The sequence below is a fragment of the Pteropus medius genome, unplaced genomic scaffold (genome assembly GCF_902729225.1).
Source record: "Pteropus medius unplaced genomic scaffold, Ma_sr-lr_union100, whole genome shotgun sequence".
NCBI lineage: Eukaryota > Metazoa > Chordata > Mammalia > Chiroptera > Pteropodidae > Pteropus > Pteropus medius.
The window spans coordinates 2,960,726-2,966,843 of NW_024343578.1; the positions used below are offsets into that span (position 1 = coordinate 2,960,726).

The 6,118-nt window shown below is 35.4% G+C and overlaps 1 pseudogene; it reads left to right on the top strand.

The window, feature by feature from the left end:
* Nucleotides 1-269: 269 nt before the first annotated feature.
* Nucleotides 270-388, top strand: LOC120606355 (uncharacterized; annotated as a pseudogene).
* Nucleotides 389-6,118: the final 5,730 nt, after the last annotated feature.

Consider the following 6,118-nt stretch of genomic DNA (forward strand, 5'->3'; position numbering starts at 1 on the left):
GAGCACCTCCTAATTCATTTCATGAAGCCAGTATTACCCTGATACCAAAACCTGGTAAGAATAACACACCCCCCAAAAAATACTACAGACCGATGAATACCAATGCAAAAATCCTAAACAAAATACTAGAAAACTGAATACAATAACGCATTTAAAAAAATTATACATCGCCATCAAATAGAGTTCATCCCAAGGGCACAAGGATGGTTCGATACACAAAAATCAATCAATGTGATATACCACATAAACAAATTAAAAAATAAGAATCGGTCTATGGCCATGCCACCCTGAACATGCTCGATCCCGTGTGATCTCAGAAGCTAAGCAGGGTCGGGCCTGGTTAGTACTTGGATGAGAGACCACCTAGGAATACTAGGTGCTGTAGGAATTTAAAAAAAAAAGAAGAAGAATCATATGATCATATCAATAGATGCAGAAAAAGCATTTGACACGATACAACATCCATTTATGATTAAAACACTTAATAAAATGGGTATTGAAGTAAAATATCTCAGCATAATAAGAGCCAAAGGCCACATACAACACCCTCAGCTAATATTATACTTAATGGTGAAAAACTGAAAGCTTTCTGTCTAAACCAGGAACAAGACAAGGATGCCCACTCTCACCACTCTTATTCAATATAATATTGGAAGCCCCTGCTATAGCAATCGGGAAAGAGAAAGAAATAAAAGATATCCAAATTGGGAATGAAGAAGTCAAATTGCCACTTTTTGCAGATGACATGATTCTCTATAAAGAAAGCACTAAAGACTCAACTAAAAAACTATTGAAACAATAAACAAATACAGTAAAGTTGCAGGATACAAATTCAACGTACAAAAATCCACTGCACTCCTATACACTAATAATAAAATTTCAGAAAAAGAAATGAAAAAAAAACCTATTTTGCAATTGCAACAGAAAGAATAAAATACCTAGAAATAACCTTAGAAAAAGTATGTAAAGGAACTATACATTGAAAACTATAAGACATTATTAAAAGACATTGAAGAACACATAAAGAAATGGAAAGATATTCCATGTTAATGGATTGGAAGAATCAATATAGTTACCTAGATTTACATATTATACAGATTTAATGTAATCCCCTTCAAAATCCCAATGGCATTTTTTAAAGAAATAGAACAAAAAATCATCAAATTTGTATGGAATCACAAAAGACCCTGAATAACCAAAGCAATCCCAAGAAAAAGGAATAAAGCTTGAGATATCACACTGCCTGCCTTCGAATTATACTACAAAGTGACAATAATCGAAATAGCATGGTATTGGCAGAAAAACAGACACAAAGACCAGTGGAACAGAACTGAGAACCCAGAAATAAACCCACATATATATAGGCAAATAATTTTTCAATAAAGAATCCAAAAATATACAGTTGAGAAAAGAAAGTTTCTTCAATAAATGGTGCTGGGAAAATAAAAAAGCCACATGCAAACGAATGAAACTAAACTGCTACCTGTCACCATACCTGAAAATTAACTCAAAACGGATCAAAGACCTAAATATAAGACCTGAAACATTAAATCACACAGAAAATAACATAGGTACTAAACTCATAGACCTTGGTTTTAGAAAGGATTTTATTAATTTGACCTCAAAGGCAAAGGAAGTAAAAGCAAAAATAAATGATTGGGACTATATCAAACTAAAAAGCTTCTTCACGGCAAAAGAAACATCAATAAAATAAAGAGGTAACCAACTGAATGGGAAAAGATATTTGCAAATAACACCTCTGATAAGGAGCAATACCCAAAATACACAAAGAACTCAGACAACTCAACAACAAAAAAACAAATAACCTAATTTATTTTTTATTTTTATTTTTATTTTTTAAATTAATTAATTATTTTTTTATGGCGACATTGGTTAATGAAATCCAATAAGTTTCAGCTGTAGATTTTAACAATAAGGCATACATATATTTGCACTGTGTGTTCACCTTCCATAGTTAGATTTCTTTCTATCACCACATAAAATAATCCAATTTAAAAATGAGCAGAGAACCTGAACAGACACTTCTCCCACATACAAACGGCCAACACGTATGAAAAGATACTCAACTTTATTAGCTGTTAGAAAAATAAAAATCAAAACCACAACGAGGTAACACCTCACACCTGTTAGAATGGCTGTTATCAACAAGACAGTAATAATAAGTGCTGGAGAGATGATGGGGGGAAAGGAACCCTCATACACTGCTGGTGGGAATGTAAATTGGTACAGCCACTATGGAAAACAATATGGAGGTTCCTCAAAAAATTGAGAATAGAATTATCATATGACCCAGCAATCCCTCTTCTACCCCCAAAATTTATCCATAAAGATCTATGCACTCCTATGTTCACTGCAACATTATTTGCAGAGGCCAAGACATGGAAAGAACCAAAGTACCCTTTGACAGATAATTGGATAAAAAAGATGTGGTACATATATACAATGCAATATTACTCAGGTATAAGGAAAGATGGAATACTGACATTTACTTCAACATGGATGGATCTTGAGATTATCATGCTAAGCGAAATAAGTCAAATAGAAAAAATTGAGAACCATATGATTTCACTTACATGTGGGATATAAAACTGAAAGCAACAAATGAACAAGACAAACCAAAAAAACTTCCTAGACCCAGACAACAGTTTAATGGTTACTGGCGGGAAAGTGGGGATTGAGGGAGGTCAATAAGGGTAAAGGGGGTCAAATATGTGGTGATGGAAGGGAAGTTAACTTTGGCGAGTGAACACGTAATGCAATATACATATGACATATTATTGAATATTGCACTTGAAACCTATATAATTTTATTAACCAAGATCACCCCAATAAATTTAACTTAAAAAAAAGATATAGATGAAGAAACTGAAGCATTGCAAAGTTAAATGCCCAAGGTGATACCATAGATCAAATGTAAAATGACAAATAATTATTTACTATGAGATTTTTTTACTATATTATTTACTATTATTCTCTAATTGGTCCTTAATTGTCCTCTAAGTAAGTGATTTATTAAGAACTTACGAGTATTCAAGACTGCACTCATCACTTACCACTATCTGGTACTAGATCATCTATTTGTTTGGTCTATTTATTGTCTGGCTCCCCAAAAGATCTTTGTGGTCAGAAATTTTGTCTCATCCTTCTTTTGGTATATCCAGTAATTTGAACTGGACCTGATAGAGAATAAGTACTTAATAAATATTGTTTATTTGATGGATGAGTGTTAAGTGTTCTGAGAAAGACAAACAACATAAGATATTTTCTCAAGGAAAATTTCTGAAGGAAATTTTTGTGGGGCCCTTAGATCACTGAACAATACAGACTAATGTATAAGCAAGAATGAAATTATTTAACATAGGTTCATTCTGTAAAGTTGAGAAAATAGAGTAAAATGATCAGTAAATGCTATAGTGATTAAAGAAGCTTCCAAAGTGGAAATTGAACCAGACTCCAGAAGATGGAAATCTTGGGGTTTAGAATGAGGGTGAAGGCCAATGAAAACAGCCCATGAGAAGACCAGACAGACTTTCTTGCCTTTTAGGCAAGAAAATGGGAAGTAAAGTTGTAAGGGCAGGTGAATCACAGATTATGAAAGATCTCCAAGAAAAGAGAAGAGTTCAGACTTGATGTGCTGGAAACAGGAAGCCCAGAAATAACAAGATTAAAATCTTGCCTCCCAGATTAGGCTGCAGCAATTCTCTTTCTGGGTCCTTAACAAACAATGACCAGGGTTGGTCATACAGTAGTTGTTTAATTAGCACTTCTGGTTAATAAAATTTCAATCAAAGACCTGGGTCTTCCATCAATTCTTTATTACCCACAGACCCTACTGGAAAGGGGCAATTGCATAAATTTTATTTCCCATCCATCTTTTGTGCTTTTTATCACATCTGCTGCTGTTTACAGTCCAGAAAAAAAATGTATTACCAACAAAGTCATTGCCTCATTAGGAAGCAGGGTCTGATCCGAAACCAATTTTTCAGAACAATGACTTGTTAAGTGCTGAAAAATGCAGTGATTAGTCATGGAGAAAAGAAAGACAGATTCACCATGCAATTTGGATTTTTTTTAAATACTAAGAGATGAGAATTTTTAACCAATCCATTATCAAGTCTCTGTTCCTTCAAAAAAAAAGAAAATAGGACATGCTTTTTAGTGCACAAACAGAAAAGGTTTCCTTCCCCATGCCCCATATTTTCTTACTTAAAATTCAGAATGAATGTCAGCCTTGTAAGAAGATGAGGAAGCTCAGAAAGGAAGGTGTGTAAAGCTCAAAATAAATCTCTTTTTGAAGGACAAACGGGGTGAGCAATTCCAGGTGAGGGTACGATGAGCACAGTCCTCCAAGGCCACCTATGGCTGCTGATTTCTCCAAAGAAGGAAATAAGGTCCAGCTGTTGAAAGGAGGAATTATGAAATTCGGAGAATGAGAAATCACCTGCAAATATCAAAGTGAAATGGACCAAAGGCGATGTCCAGTTTACTTAAGAAGTAATCTCCGAATAAATCAGTGGGAATAACTTTCATTCTACCACTCACATGGTCCCTTTTAAAAGATAAATGGATAGAAAATGGAAAGTTATTTGACTCCATTCATTAAGAAGACCACTGGAGGAAGAACAGTTGCAGAATACTAATGCTATAATATTGTTTTAGCATGAAATAGAAAATACCCCAAGATATTTCTTTCCATGGCCCTGAGTACATAGTACAGAATTCATTTTCTCTGTGAGCTAGTTGCTTTCCCTCTGCTCCTGGCCACAAGTTTTAACCATAACTCCAACAAATCAGTCAACAAATTTGTACCAAATATCACAAGAGATACCAGATCAGAAAATGGGAGTAGCTCTACCCAAATTTATGTTCACTTTTAGAGAAAATATCTAAAACATAGGTTCGAATTCTGTCCATCATGTCCAATTCTATCTTAAAATATAATGTAAAATGAAGAAAGCGGAAAACATCCCCGACACTGCTTTCTGGAGTTTCAAACAGTTGCTCCTTTGTCTCCAGCAGTCCCATCCTGGTTTTGTTGAAGAGGATTATGGGAATTCAGGCTTTGAAGGGCATAGCCTTAACTATCTAATGAGCAGTCATCATTCTCTCCTTTTCCCTTGCAGTTCTAAGAGTGCACGGCTGTAGGTCCACTTTTAATTTAGAGTTAACATGGTTTGGCTCTTAAATAAAAGCCATATTATGATTATATTTTCCTGTATGTATGTTGACCTCATCTCCCCAGCTACTGTAAATTGTAAATTCTTTGGAAAGATTCACTTTGGTGTCTTCCAAAATGCCTATATAAATGTTGGGCACACACCTCGAAAAGCAGTTTGGCAGTTCTTCAAAAAGTTAAATGTAAAGTTACCCTCTGACCCAGCAATCCACTCTGATATCCAAGAACAGTGGTCCCCAACATTTTTGACACCAGGGACCGGTGCTCCTATGAGAATCTAATGCCTGATGATCTGAAGTGGAGCTGAGATGGTGATGCTAGCGCTGAGGAGTGGCTGCAAATACAGATGAAGCTTCATTCGCTTGCCTGCCACTCACTTCCTGCTGTGCGGCCAGGTTCCTAACAAGCCACAGACCGGTACTGGTCCACGACCCAGGGGTTGGGGACCCATGCCCAAGAGAACTGAAAACATACATTCACACAAAAAAAGTACATGTTTTTCGGAGCAGCATTATTTATAATTGACAAAAAGTGGAGACAACCCACATGTCCATCAATAGGTAAATGGATAAACCAAATGTGTTGTATCCTTACAATGGAATGTTATTTAACCACAAAAAAAGAATGAAGTATCAATACAACTACAACATGGATGCTCAGTGAAAGAAGCCAGACATAAAAGGCTATATAGTGTATGACTCCATTTATATAAAATGTCGAGAATAGGTAAGTCTATGGAGAAAGAAAGTAGATTAGTGGTCACCAGGAACAAGGTGGGAGGAAAGAGTGGGAAGTCACTGCTAATGGGTATAAGGTTTCTTTTGGGATGATGAAAATGTTCTGAAATTAGGTAGGGATGATGCTTGCACGACTTTGTGAATATAGTAAAAATGACTGAATCGTACAATTTTATAGGTGATT